This window comes from Tachysurus vachellii, chromosome 3 (genome assembly GCF_030014155.1).
Source record: "Tachysurus vachellii isolate PV-2020 chromosome 3, HZAU_Pvac_v1, whole genome shotgun sequence".
In the NCBI taxonomy this organism is placed as follows: domain Eukaryota; kingdom Metazoa; phylum Chordata; class Actinopteri; order Siluriformes; family Bagridae; genus Tachysurus; species Tachysurus vachellii.
The window spans coordinates 27,245,610-27,260,938 of record NC_083462.1 but is presented as its reverse complement, the minus strand read 5'-3'; the positions used below and the strand labels follow the sequence as shown (position 1 = coordinate 27,260,938).

The following is a 15,329-nucleotide window of genomic DNA, read 5'->3' as shown; positions in this document are numbered from 1 at the left end:
TAGTTGGGTCAGGGAGCTTGGTTGATGTGACAGGATTTACCTGAAAGAAAACAGGCATATTTCATTTTCTGGAATATTCCACTGCACTTGTTGAGACCAAGAAAAAAGTAAAAGAAATCAGATGAAACTCCATGAAATGTAAGTTTTGGAATTATCTTTAACTCAATATGTAATTTAGTTAAAACATTCAAAATGACCGTTCTGTAACATCTAATCATTATGCAGGCATAGCTTTTAATATGTTTAGCTTGATAACCAGAGTCAGCCTGTCAGCAAAAAGTGTATGCTAACTAACATTATTTTAATAGAAATAATGTTAATATTTTAGAATGTTAGAAGCTAAATATGTTAGCACTTAATTAATGTTATATTAAAACTCCTAGTTCACTATTTCTCTGTAATATCTCAGAAGTACAGGGCCAGGTTCATCCTAATCTCCTAATCCTGTGTTTGATAACTACTGCTCATAATCAATAACCCAATTAGGGAGTCCAGCAATGTAGTCATTTTAACTGAGCATACAGATTTAACATGCTAAATCCACCTTTCTGGGTTAAAACATTACTTACTGGGTGGGGCTATATTTGTGTGGGTTGGTCTATAAGTTGTTTGCCCAGCTTTAAGAGTCTAGATTCTTGCACTGAGTCCGAAATGGCATTTCCATCCACACTGCATGGTGCATGCTTTGATATTGGCGGAATGCATGGTGTTATTTTATGGCAGTGTTATTTTTCAGTATATTCTTCCTTATGCTTTTAGACATGTTTTACAAAAACTAGTGCACTATATAGTGAATAGACTCTGGTTTCTAATTTGATCCAAAATAAATAAAACTGTAAATAGGTTACAGACTAATTGTTCAGTTTAAAGTGTAGTTTGAGTGGTAGAGGTGGGCAGCTCTAAATCCCTGAGGGGGGGAAATAGGTGTTTTTGTTTTTAGGCAGTGGGGACTAAATCAGTCTAAAGGCAGTAAAGTGTACTATTTTCTCTGCTCTTGAGGCTTCAGTCGATGTCTTGGGAACTGTTGTAGATATAAACAGTTCAGTTTACATAGGTCTTTTTTGTACTGCCTGACACTTGATTTGTGTGCCACACTTCAGAGACACTCTAGCCTTTTAATAAACTGGATCCTGAGCCCACCTAGTATTATGGCAAGTGTAAAAATATAGAACATATATATCTTGTGCCTGGCAGAGATTTCCCACATGGCATCCGTCTTTCCCAGTGAGGTCACTTTTCAGTTCTTTGGCTTAGTTGTGGAACAGCATTTCAGAAAATGACTTCAGAGTGGCCATGTATCTTGTGTGACATCTTTATTTTTGCTGTGTATTCTGGAAGAAGCTTGTTATCTATCTATCTATCTATCTATCTATCTATCTATCTATCTATCTATCTATCTATCTATCTATCTATCTATCTATCTATCTATCTATCTATCTATCTTATTCATTTATTTATTCCTGCTGTGCCATACTTGTTAGAACGGCTGGTCTAATCATATTCATAATGCCACACGTTCACAGACGCTGCTGGATATCATTTTACAGATGCTCTGTTGGGGTGGAAATGGTGGCTCAATTGATTTCCTCCTGGCTGCTGAGCTGACCCCCAGTCCCACATTGCAACAGAGTTGCTCACACACCAACCTCCACTCTTACCTGATGATAATCTCCTTAATTGAGTGAGCCAGCTACAGTGTAATGGGGATGAGAGGAGAGAAGAGAGGAGTGGTGCTGAATTGATTAGGGCTGTGAAGATTATGGTGTTTTTTTCTATTTACCTGAAGCCAGGTTTCCCTTGGCTGCTGCTTTGCTTTTTGTCTGATAAAGATCATCCTGCTCTTTCGAAGCGCATTGTTTTTCCTAATTCAAATCATTGAGTTTGTGGTTTCATGTTGTTGGTGATTATTCTTAGAAACTTGCTTGTATTGTTTACTGCGTTGCTTAGAACTGCACTCATTAACTCGATACACACTTACTGTTGATACAGGGACAAAAACTTATGTAATAAAATTCCATTATTATGTTATTATGACAACACCAGTGATTACTTACCAAGTCAATATTTATTTTTTTGTTTATTTTCACTAGGTTGGTAAATTAAGGCTGTTTATGACCTTTCCCTGTGCCTGTGGTCTATTCGTAATAAGCTAAATTGACAAACCACATTAATAGGTTTGCCTGTATACTGGCCTTCCCCACAGTGGTTGGCCTTGGCTGTCGTTCAGAAGGTCCTCCATTATCTCAGTATAGTCTTATTGCACTGGCAGCCCCCTGTGAGAGGACTGCATGTAGTTCAAGTAGAGATTGTGAAGCCTCTCTAATTAGAATCTCTGCATCATAGCTGTCACCTTTCTGGGAAAACATAAGCAGTAATTGCAAGTCAATGCAAAGAGGCAGGAGGTAAAGAATAAAAAAAAAAATAAAAAAAAAAAAAAAAAAAAAGGAAAAAAAAAAGGCAAACTAAGTTTCCTGACTGACTTCAGTCTCCTGCTGTAGAGAACATATGAGCAAGATAAACATCCCCCTGAGCACAAGACACAAACATTTCTTTTATGCCACTCAATGCATTTCATCTCTGCTAACACACACATGCATGCTCACGCACGTTCTTCAACTCACTTTGGGTGAAAAAGAAAGACCACACAGAGGCCAAACCATAGAAAAAAAGTGTGTCTGAACTACACTCACATCTCTCTGGAGATGTCATACACCCTCCATTCTCAAGTGATCTTGACTACTCAGTAAAATTTTTAGCAAGACTATATCTGCCAAAATTAGCAACCTGGTGGGTATATCGCTATAGTAGCCAAAATATATGAATCTATAACTTAACTGTCTTTGAGACTATTATTACATATTCTACTAATTCCTGACATGTACACCTGTGTACCTGTGTCCAGTTAGGTAGCCTAATGTAAAACAGTTCACAAATGCAAAGGGTAATATTGTGTATAATTATAGCAACATGAAGCTTATTTAACTTAGTATACTGGCCTACATACTAGGGATGTGGTAGCCTAGTGGTTAAGGTGTTGGGCTACCAATTGGAAGGTTGTGAGTTCGATTCCTATGTCCACCAGGTTCCCACTACTGGGCCCCTGAGCAAGGCCCTCAATTGCTCAGTTGTATAAAAAAAATAGATAAAAATTTAAGTTGCTCTGGATAAGGGCGTCTGCTAAAATGTAGTATAATGTGTGTGCATGTTTATTACTTTTGTTGTGTTATTTTTGCTACATTATTATGCCTCTCAAATGTACTCTGCATTATAAAGGTCAGAATATAGAAAACACCAGAATTGGAATTACATTTTCCAAACAATTGTCCTGCTTCTGTAAAATGATTTACTATTATTAAATGTAGAACATTGTTACTATTACTTGCACTTAAACTTGACCTACTTGAGCTAAATTAGACTGTCATTGTCCATCTGGATGTTGTTCAATGTCCATAATTTGTTCCTCTCAGTATTGAGTCTCACTAATTTTCAGTGCATAGGATTGAAACTACCTCTTCAAAATCCCTTCAGAAGGTTTCTTCATGGTCTTGTAGTGATGCAGAGCTGAATAAATGGCAGAGCAAGGCATAAAAAAAGAGAGCTCCTGGCCTAGGAAATGAGATCCCCTCTCCAACTCAGATTGGGAGTGATGGAGGTCTGAAACCTGATAGCAAGGTCATGTGCACATCAGCAGCTCTGAGTGTGTACGAATCTGGCTGTAAATGGTTGCCCAAGGTCGAACACTCTCAACTGTCATACTTCACTGTCAACACTGCCATTATACCCAGGGACTGCCCTGCAAGAGTGAGAGGAAATATAGATGCCTAATCGAAGAAGGTCAGAGCTGTCACTAAGTGGAGGCTCTGCTGGCTGTCATGTAGACTCCCCTCTGTTTGTGAGATGAATGGGAACGACAGCCACAATCACGCATGAACCTCCCTCTGTGGCATGTGTTGCGTTAAACTGTACAGTATATAGACTGGATTCAAGAGGAGAGCATGAATTTCAGCAAGTGTCTGTCTTAACATATTTGTGTATATAATTTGTGTGAAGGTCTATATGTTCGATATGTTCACTTTTAAGCAAAAATGTCAAAATATATATAGACATTTGTAAAGGAGTCATTCATCCTCAGTTTACCACTTTATCCTAGGCAGCCTGTATCGGGATCACTGTGTGTGAAATGTGTTGTACTGCATATTTCCTCCTCATGCACTCATTTTCACATATGGTTTTGTTTTTTTATGAGGTGGGAGAAAACTGATGGAAACCACATGGACATGAGGGAGAACATGACGGTGAAACTCATTGCAGAGTTGTGTATTGATATTCATTTTTCTTTTCAACAAATGTACTACACCATGTATAAAATATACACTCTCTCACACACACATACAGATGCTCTATCTGTATGTATGTTGTATCTGTATCTTGCCCAGCAGTGGCAAATTGGCATCTCTGGGATTTAAACTCACATCCTTCTAATCCAACATCTTACCTACTGTGTGTGTTAGTTGTGGGGAGTAATTTATTGAAGCGTTGTGTCTTGCTATAACCTGTAGGGTTTCTCTTTGCTTTTTTCTATTGGTGTAGAATATCTTTTACAATTGGTGTACTGCACCAAGAGATGAAGGAGAGCTCTGTGAGTCATGCATGCATAGTGACACAGTAGCCTTGTGTGTGGGTGGCTGTCACAGCTAGAGGGAGGGAGGAAGAGACGAAGGCTTTCCCTATAACTTACTACAATAACACACACACACACACACACACACACCACACACACAGAGAGAAAGAAAGAGAGAAAGAAAGTGTGTGTGTGAGAGAGAGAGAGAGAGAGAGAGAGAGAGAGAGAGAGAGAGAGAGAGAAAGATAGAGAGAGAGAACAAGAAGAAGAAATCAAAGTCCTATTCATCTTTGGTCATTGGAGCTGACAGCTGTGAGCAGAAACACACCTGCAGATGGAGAGTCTGCTTAGGAGCTGGAGGCGAGGTTGGAGGCAGGTGCATTGGACATGATGGGGTAGGTGGGGTATTAAATGACAAATCTATTCATATATATTGGTGCCATTATAGAGACTGCAATGTATAAGGCACTCCTCAAGCTTGCCAGTCTGTTTATAAAAGGCCTGGGATCAATATAAAGTGTCAAAACAGCAGATTACAATACATACTAGGTATTAATACTTAATAAAAAAAAAAACATAACTGTACCAAATGTTCTAATACCTGAATGTAAATAAATGTCAACATTGTTTTTTTTGTTTTTTTTTATCTTAAAGCAATTTTTTGTGCATAACTATTATAATAATATTAATTAAAAAACAAATGATCAAATGTTACTTGTTACAGCATTACAGCATTTATTATATAACCTCAACACTGCAGTATATATTAAACTATGGTAGCTGCCATACAGTATGTTCTGGAGAGCTGCTTGTTGGGGAGACAAAATAACATTTCAATGTATATTGCAGATTTCTGATTCTGCATTGGTCTTTTGCTAAATTCCTTACTGCATCATTTTGGTATTTAGAGTGCTACCAATAATATCAGACTTCCCCTGTAATGAAATGCTGGTCCTAATGTACTTGAGCCAATAAATAGAATGAAAAGAGTAGATAATATTGGCTGTAAAAAAAAAAAGCAATAATAAAAAAAAAGCATATATTACATTTCTTGAGTTTTATAAAATGATGCATTCATAGTTTATTCAGTTCCTGGAAATTCAAGGAAGTAATCTGGAGGAGTTATGAATAAGCAATTGTACTTAACTGAGTTCCCTGTATGTTTTCTCAGAATTGTCTCCCATGACTGTACCTTATTACCTTTACCTTTATTGACACAACAAAGCGAATGTGCTTATGTGACAGCAATTTGTTTTAGTATTTTACTTAAAAGGGAGAATAATTGCGTTAAATTAACAGTAAACTAATCGACTTTCATAACAAATGATATCGGAAGCTCAGGGTCATCTCATCCGTACCATAATATGAACATGAGGAAATGTGTGAATGCTATAAGGCATGTAACCAAGCAGATGTTGTCATGTTTGCTTTGTGCTAACCTTGGAGAAATATGCAATTTAATGTTGTGCGCTAGCAGCGTTGTGTTTGCAGTAAACTTGTTTGGGCTTTGCAGTGCTGTACCACACTCTCTGTGGATCATGCCACATTGCACCATTTGTCAAAGATGTCACAGCAAGCACACCTCAGCAAACAGGGAAAATGCAGTCTCTTCATATTAGCCTCGATCAGCTGAGCTAACAGCAGTCATAAGAGAGCACAAGGTTATGAACAGAAAGATTACAGAATGTGACTGCTGACTCTTTAATTAGTTGTAGTTTACCCCATATTTGATATGCAATTAGGACAAGCAAAAGGCAATGCAGTCACATTGGAAAAAATCTGGACTTTTACATATGTATTAAGGTTCAGAAGTGATGTAATGCAACTTATTTGGTCTATATGAGATAATCATTATTTTATATAGACTGCAATAATAATCAACCATATGCATTATATTGGCTAGTGACTAGTGACAGAGTATGAGCCTTATCTTAGCTTTCTATTTCACTCTGGTTACACTACAGATGCATTAATCAGGAAGCGAACTGCTGGCTTTGTGTTCAGTCTTTGAAGCTAAAGAGATAAAAATCTCCATTTATGGTAATATGTTCTTGTATCGGAGATTAAGCAACTCATGCTACAGTGCTGTCTTCTCTTGACCAGCCTTACTGTCTTTAAAATAAACAGTGCAGTTTAATTTGTATTAAATAACGGGGCACTACTGTGAAAGCAGGCAGCTAAAAGGGGGTAAGTGATAACACAAGAAATGACAGTTCTGTTCTATTAGCTAGTTCTACTGTATATTGCATAAGTGAGCACTGGGAAAATTCAGTATAAGGTAACAGAAATAAGCAGAAGTCATGATGCATTTAAACCTGAAACCTGTATTTGACATGGGCGGGTGAACACATGACATTTTTATTTAAAAGGACTGTTGATAGGACTGTTGCGAGCATGAAATCTAGAAAACAAAAACGAATAGAAAACATAGAAAACAAATACAAATACTAACATTTATTTCTTAATTATTATATTTTTTACAATTAATACCAATGAAAAATCATTCAACTGAAAAAAAAAAAAACATCACTTTTCCCTGATCTGTTGGTTGGTAAATCACTAAGGAAATACTTCATACTAAACTTACAAATCACATCAGCCAAGTTGCTTATTCTAAGTGTTCCCATGTGTTCTCCTATATACTTGTCAACTTTTGCCTCACTACCTCAGAAAATCTAAATTTCCACAGTCATGAAAACCACAAAATATGGAATCTTCCTCATATTGCCTCATTTGAATGGTCCATCAGTGTAAAATGTTCCACATATCATCATCACTGTTGTGCTTTCCACATTATTTTGGCTGATGGGCTGTCATGAACACAATTTAAAATCAATTTCATTTTAAAATGGTTGCTTACACTGCTGATTATGAGCGAGGGTTTTTATGCTGACAGGCAGTATGAGTGAATAATTTTTATTCAGGCCATTTATACAAGAAGGCAGTATTATAATGCCTATAAACATTATTTTACCTTATATAATAGTGTGAACTAGTGCTACCATTTTAGGAGGCCATTAAGGCATTTTCTAACACTTACTGTTCCTCTGTGTTGCTCTATGTCCAGTACTGGTGTCTATATGTGAATTGACCATGTTCACTGTTTTATTACTGGGAAAAAGAAAAAACCATGATCTAGTACTGCTTTCTCATGTTATTATATTGTTGCACTAGTATATGTTCTTGAATTAATGATAAGAAATGATCTGAATATGTACAATAATTAATGTTTGTGCACAATATTTTGTTGGATTTGACAGATAGATGTTAATATTAATGTGCTATTTACTCATATACTCATATTGGTCACATGGTGTTATTCGAAAATATGTTTCTTAACATAAATAATGTTATTAATAAACTAAAAACTCTATATAGTGAGTTTTTCCTGTAAGGAAACCTGTATTTATATCATCAAGATGGAGGAATTCCTGTTTTTCAGTGTCTTTTTTTTTTGTGCCTCATTACTGTTTGCCTTTTTGTCTTATTTTGTCTTATTAAGGGATAAGAAAAAGAGAGTATAGTGATGTAACAACTGTTAATGTTAATACATTTGAAATAAAATGTACTTGTTGGCACTTTGGGGAAACTTTAGTTTCCCATATAAGCATTTCCCAATCATATCACCTGCTGTTGATTATTTTCCCAAACAGCATGCACAGTTGTGTCTTAGTCTGTAGTTATTGCATAGGCACAGCTGAATCTACAGCAGCAATGGGAACTTTTATGATGCTTTAAACCACACACTGCTTTTTTCAGGGCTGTTTTTTGTGCTTTTGATGAAAGATAAGTGAAACACCGTGACTCAGTCGAGCACTGCTTGAAGGGTCTTTCTCTTCTGGCGTCCACTACTACCCCATTGTGAACAAGTAGACATGTGCAGCTTCACATGGAATGAAGTGTATGTTAATGGTGGGTTATGTTTAATACCACCTACTGACCCTCAAATTCTCCACATTGGGTTCCATTTTAATTGGCTGCAGGTGTAATTCAGGTAACATAGAAGACAACATAAAATGCGTATGAACAAATGGACAGAGTTATGTATGCTCTGTGTCGTGTTGTAAGAAGACACTGCTTATATATGTGAAGCTGGCTTGCCACTTATCTGGGCAAAAACATAAAATATTTAAGTGCTTGTCAACACAGAGAGCATCTCATGGCTCCCTTGGGAGATACGTGTCTGTTTCATAAAGTAGGGGCCCTGTACAACTGACCTGGAACAGAATCTCACACCTCAGAGCTTTAGAACAGCTGACTGCCATGAATGCGAATGAGATTCTGACATTGGCCATGAAGCTTTGCTACAGGAGCTGTGAAAACTGCAGCCCTCTAAACCCCATGGTAGTGCATTCATTTGGCTCCTGTTACACTTCTGCACCCCCTACATATATGCAGTCCAGCAGTGAAGCAGTTTAATGGTGTTACCCCGGCAATCAAATTCCTTTCTTAAGCTTTTGTGTGGTTTCTAAGCCTTTCCTAATGGGCAATTATTGTACAGACCACAAGCTTCCTTATGAAGTCACTTTGTCAGCTAGTGTATATAAGCTGTATGAATAGCATTGCTTAGGCGTCACATTTTACAAATCTGTTTAGATATTCAAAGTAGATAAATTTTTGTTGAAGGTTTGAATGCACTAAATTACAAACTGGATACTCCATTGTCCCTCAAATTTGCTATTTGTGCTTGTGAACATGCCCACCTTGACTGCTTCTGGGTATAGCTAATTTTCATTGTAAACATTGAATATTAGTGCCTTTTCAAATGACTACATCTGTGCTCTCTTCTGATAATCATTTCCTAAGTAATTACATCATTTTTCTAGTCTATGGGTTTGATTTAATGATGGGGAAATCCTCTGAATATGTATAGTAATTGAAGTGTTCGCTTATTAGCATTAGGATGTAAGCTAAAATGATACTTCGTTTGCATTGGCTGATGGTGTCTGATTCTGTGTCATTTTCCTGCTTGAGTCTTATATTGTGCAGTGTAGTGTAGATGTGCTCAAGAGCATAGGCAGAAATTAAATCTGATAATGTCACGCTGCGTTAGCTACGGTAAGCATTTTCGCAACCTCATATGGTTGATGTGACTCAAATTTCAAGCAGGAAAGGTGGTATAACTGCCACTTACTGTCTTTATGGGTGAATTATTGAGCAGGATTGCTGACTGTCTAAACTGTGAGACTTGTGGGGAACTGGGGAGCAGGTTATCGCTCATGATCCCTTTCGTAAACACACCAGCTCTGTGTGCCTCCGATATGCATACAAACTGCAATCTGGATATATTCTGTTCTCTCTTTCATTTTCTTTCTCTTTCTCTCACTCTCTCTCCTACAATAATTGAAATTTGAATTCATTCCAACCATATTGACCGGTTAGGGAATATTTTTCAAAGCATATTACAAAATCCATTAACAAAAGGGATTTTGGAATCAATTAGGTATATCTTTGTTACTAATACATTATTGAGCATTTTTTCATATTTGATATATTTCTTGACTTAGATATTTATTCGATGCCTTGAGTCAGTAAAATAAATATCTTAGAATTCCAAAATCTACATAATGTTTGTAAAGAACAGGTCAGTAAAGAAGAAATCATATTACATAAAAGACTTTTAGACAAAAAAAGAATGATGACTGTCAGGTTTAACCTGTTAAAACAGAAGCAAGTGTGAAAGTAAAATTCCCAAAAAGAACTGAAGAAAATACTTTTAATATTTAAGACTTTTGCACTGTACTTTATATGAGCAAGTATGCAAGTCATGGAAATGTTTGAAATGGGTAGTTGCTTCAGCACTACTGAATGAATATAGCTGTTTCTTTCTCCCTCTTGGTGGCAAAATACCCATCAAAGCATCCAGGACTTTTGCCAGCCACTCCTATTGAAAGTCATCAGCACTAAATGACACATTACATGTGCAATTAGACAATGCCCTTGTTATCAGTCATATTAGCAAAACACGCCTTCCCAAATTACTCTCATTAGAAGAGAGGCACTCGGGCCCATTACTATCTGATGGGATGCAAGCTGCTTGACTGAGTGCTTGCTGTAGAATTGGAAATAATGTCCAGATTTACTGTTAATTGGATGATGCATAGTGCTGCCTATAAGAAAACAAGGTGGAGAATAGAGGAGTGACCATTCAATTTAAAAACTTTCAGCCCAACTAGCGTACAAATGACTTAGCTCAGAAATTCATATACTGGTAAAGGGAGATGTTTTTCATCTTTTTATTTATTTATTTTTTTGTTTCTTGATTAGAGAAATTGATTTGATTTTTTTTATTATTGTTTCAGGTTAATTAGTATAAAAGCATAATTTGGTATAAACTGTGATTTTGATTATCTGTGATATGCTTTGCTTTTTCCCCAAGCATGGGGCACAGTGGTTCCTGGCCCAATAGGTCTCTTTAAGCCCTTGCCCTAGTTCCCATTTTCCACCACTAGGTGCATGGAGCTAAATGGGGCAGTGAGCATACCTAATGTGATTATGAAGTACAGCTCCAGCTACTGTGGCTCCTGTCACTCACACTCCGGGCTTCTGACAGAAAAAAAAATCTTTACATTGCAGGCTTTTTGTTCGAGAAGAAAGAGAAAAAAGCCTAATGGTGCCAATTAAATTCTTTTGCTCAATTCCTCTGTGAGATTTTTAAAGATTCTTTCTGTTAGCCAAAGTGGTGGCCTGACAGACAGTGGTTCCAGATGTTGTCTGTTTTCCATCCATTAATTCTGTGTATTATGAGAAACATTTTTTCTCATGTGTCACTTCAATTAGAGGTAATACACTCTCCAGGGTCAATGTGTGCTGCAGGAGCCAGTGGGACTATGATTCCAAATTCATTCTGATCTCCCACTAAATCCTCCACCCTGTCTTTAGCTGCCTATGAGGCCTGACAAGCAGTGATAAGTGCATGTGATGGTGCACAACTGTGCACATCTGTTTCACTGAGAGAGTTATATGCAGTCATGCTCATTGTGATATGCATATTTGGTGTATAGTGATAAAAGTCTTGCATATGCCTATGTACTGTTGCACACATTGTCCTGACTGTAAACATGATTTTTCTTTTTACAATAATGCAGTTTTGGCAGGCAAGCTCCAAATGCTCTCCGGCAGTCGTTGCTATTGGTTGTCAGTCAGGGGTAGAACAGCAGAAAACATAATGGCACTATAAATTAATGCTGAACAGTAGCCATAACTAAGATCAATGAGTAAGGCTGTGTGTGAGTGGGTAAGTGTGCAAGTGCATGAGCCCTGCCATTTTGCACTAATGCCTGACAGATTGAGGGGCCATGCTGTCTATGGAGGGCGTCATTAGTTTTGCTGGCCTTGTTTGCTCACGTGAGACTTTGTGAAATAAACAAAGCCAGCATCTTGACTTCTGCTATTACCTCATCACTCATCCACATCCTCTCAGTATCTACCATGCCCAGTGAACTTGACCGCTCCTTCAGCCCATTTATAATAGATATCTAAAGATAAAAACAATATCGCTAATCTTAAAAACATCTGGGTATGAAATTTCTGCCACTCTGATGATAAGGATGTCACTCCTTCAGGCTTTCTGAACGATTTTGAAGTGCTCCAGTCTCTTTATCTTTCCTGCATTGCAGATCTGTCATGCAAATGAAAAATGGGGGGATGAGGATATTTTGCTGGAGACAGCTTTTTTCCAGGACCCCACCATGACCCTTTCGTAAGTGCTGTCTAAGCTGTCTTGAGTTGTCAGGGTGACCGCTAAACTCACACACAAGTGCGCACTCATTTAGACAGGTAAATTAACACTGGGTTTCATAATGACATTTTCCCAGATGTCTTCTATCATTCAGAAGGGGTGCAAAGCAATTTTATCTCCAAATGAAGCCATTGGATTTGAATAATGAAAATTATTATACAAGATGATGCTATCGAGACTCACAGGGACTCTGTGTTCAAATTAGTTTTGATTCTCTCATGCAATGGGAACGATGTTATAGCCATCACTCTTTTCTGGCTAGTATGACGATACAATAATTCAAACACAAGAGGTATTTGACATAACATCAAATAACTGATTTCTATATTCCATGAGGGTTTGTGTGACTGCTGTGCTTTAATGCTAGTGTATTATACTGTATGTGGCTCAGATATGAACGTCAAATTTGCTTATGGATATTTAAAGGTTACAGCTCAGAGTTCCTTCTGATAGTCAGAGTAACAAACAGACATTGTATCTGTCTGATGGTATTATTTACCTCCTTGGTTTTCTAGAATGCATGTGTATTACATACTGTATATCCTCTGTAATCTCTCAGGCAGGTTCCAGTCACTGCGCAATCTGGGATCTAGGGGGGATCAATATAAGAAGTGTGTGTGGGTGCATCATCAGCCCTCATGTGGTAAGCCTCATCTGAGCACAAACTGCATTCTTATATTATTTACTTCACTTTGACTCCTTCTGTCTGAATTTGAAATCTTCCCTCTGGGTACGAAACGCATGCACTCTTTCACACACTTTTGAAATTTCCTCAGTTATATAGCAGCATGGTAGAGGCATGAAGCACATACATATTGACCTATACTGTACATATAACAGCCTGTTCTGGAGAGAAAATGAAAGGTGCCGTGTATGTGTGGATAGTATGGGTGTGTGAGGCTGTTTTAGTTTAGGAAATATTTAAATGAAATTTCAATCAAATACAACCATCAACCTTCAGTGTTCCTCCAAAGTCGTACCACATAAACCTCTGCTGCTCTGACTTATACTGTTCATACTACTAATGCTATCTCTTACCCAAATTGTCAACATGATGTATATTTTCAGTGACACCAATATTATTTACTGCTTGCATTGATTTACAGAGGTTTATAATTTGTAGTGTCCCACAAGACGATGCAGTTATTTAATTTTTAACTCATAAACCAGACTCCTGTCGAAGGCGCCCACAACACCTTCATTTATAATGCATTTCTATATGCCTTATCTAATTTATTGTCTGTGTTAAAAAGAGAAAATCTGACAACTATTCGAAGTGACTGCGAAGCTTGTTAGTTGTTCTTTTCTGACTATGCGACATATTATTGGTATGAGTACAAAGTAATACATGTAATATTAAGTAATATTAATTAATATTTTCCATCCAATGCCTTTCATTTCTAACTGACTGTGATAGCTTGATACTGAAGATTCATACTGATGTTACAAAGCTAGTAATATTCTATGACTGTGTTTACATTAACTGCCCTGTTTCTTCCTTTTCTGGTCAGTTGTGTGGGGATTTAACCTCTAAATGTCAACACACAGTAACCATGAATAGGTAATTCTGCAGTAACCGTGCTCCCAAGTGAATCTGAGAGACAGCTACAGAGTACTACTGTGCACTGGGGAGAAAAGGTATGAAACATATAGTGCAAATTGGTTCTGGTTGACATATATAGAAATTAAGTATGGCATTTTGAATGCTCCCTCTTACTCCTGAATTGACAGGAACCATAAGTGACAAATAGAGAGTCTTCCCTAATTAGAGGATCTTTGCTAGTAGATCATTTGACGTTTCTCCAGACTGGAGGAGCCAGAAAGACCTTCAAGTAAGTTACTTTTTATTTAGAGCTGTTTAATTTGAACGGAAGCCAAATATTCAAAAAATGACTTTCAACAACCTTAAGCAACATTTATGATTCCATTTGTTTCTTTATTTTCTCTTTAGACAAAAACACTCCCACAACTGACTGTGTCTCAGGTCTGAAAGCTCCAGGTCAAGGTTGATGCTGTAGTACAATAAAAATGCTTCATGTCGCAATCCATGTTACTGTTGTACAGTAAAACAAAAAAGAATCCTCAAACAGCAAGACAGGCTGAGCGATGACCATTTACAGAGGAATGTCATGGATTTTAAGGCAATACAAATATAGCAGTCATTATAACACTAAACTAGCCCAGTGAAACCTATATTTAATTTCTCACTCTGTTTCATATGTTAAGGCCATGCTGGTGTGAGCCAGCAAACATTTCTGACCTGTGTGAGGTTGTTGTGCATGAATGTTTGTTTTGATAAAAATATGTATATGGGTTGGGGAGGTGTGTGTGGGCTCAGGAAGCTTTCGCTCATCTCTGCTTTGCCCACACATTCGCTTAGACAGACGGTGCAATGCAGCAGGCAGTGACACAGTCATAAATATGAGCTCAGGGAGACAGAGGCAAAATTCAATTTCTTGTTTGAGCAGAAAACCTTCACACCACCTCTTGCTGTCACCGTTGGAAAGAAAGAGAGAGAGAAATAGAGTGAGAGTGAGCGAGAGAGATAGAGAGAGAGAGAGAGAGAGAGAGAGAGAGAGAAGCAAGGGGATTATGAGTTTCTCCACTCTGTTGTCCCCCTCCCACTTCCCTCCTCCTGTCACGTACCAGGGTTTTCCTGATTCAAAATAAGGCAACGGTGGCAGACTGGAGAATGTAATGTGGACTACATCTTCAGTCCGTCCTGCTACAGTATCTGCATGTGCTGCGCCTTCAATTTCAGGTCTTAATAACATTAAATTGTTAATAATGTGAACACTGAATTAGGCATCATTCTATACTGATAAACCTAAGACAAGACTTGACCTGCATGCTGAATTTATTCTTCTGAAATTCTTCTGAAATGCTCTGTGATTCTATGAGGCACATTTAAGTAGAAAGTACCCTGTGGTGTAATTTAGAAATGTACAATTGGGAGCTAGCGTCTGG

General features: G+C 37.6%; 1 long non-coding RNA gene across 1 annotated transcript; it reads left to right on the top strand.

The window, feature by feature from the left end:
* The first annotated feature begins 4,855 nt into the window (after positions 1 to 4,855).
* Positions 4,856 to 14,194, top strand: LOC132842336 (uncharacterized). The gene is made up of 4 exons (XR_009648019.1): positions 4,856 to 5,016; positions 12,922 to 13,005; positions 13,874 to 14,000; positions 14,094 to 14,194. It is a non-coding gene; the product is annotated as an uncharacterized LOC132842336 (long non-coding RNA).
* Positions 14,195 to 15,329: the final 1,135 nt, after the last annotated feature.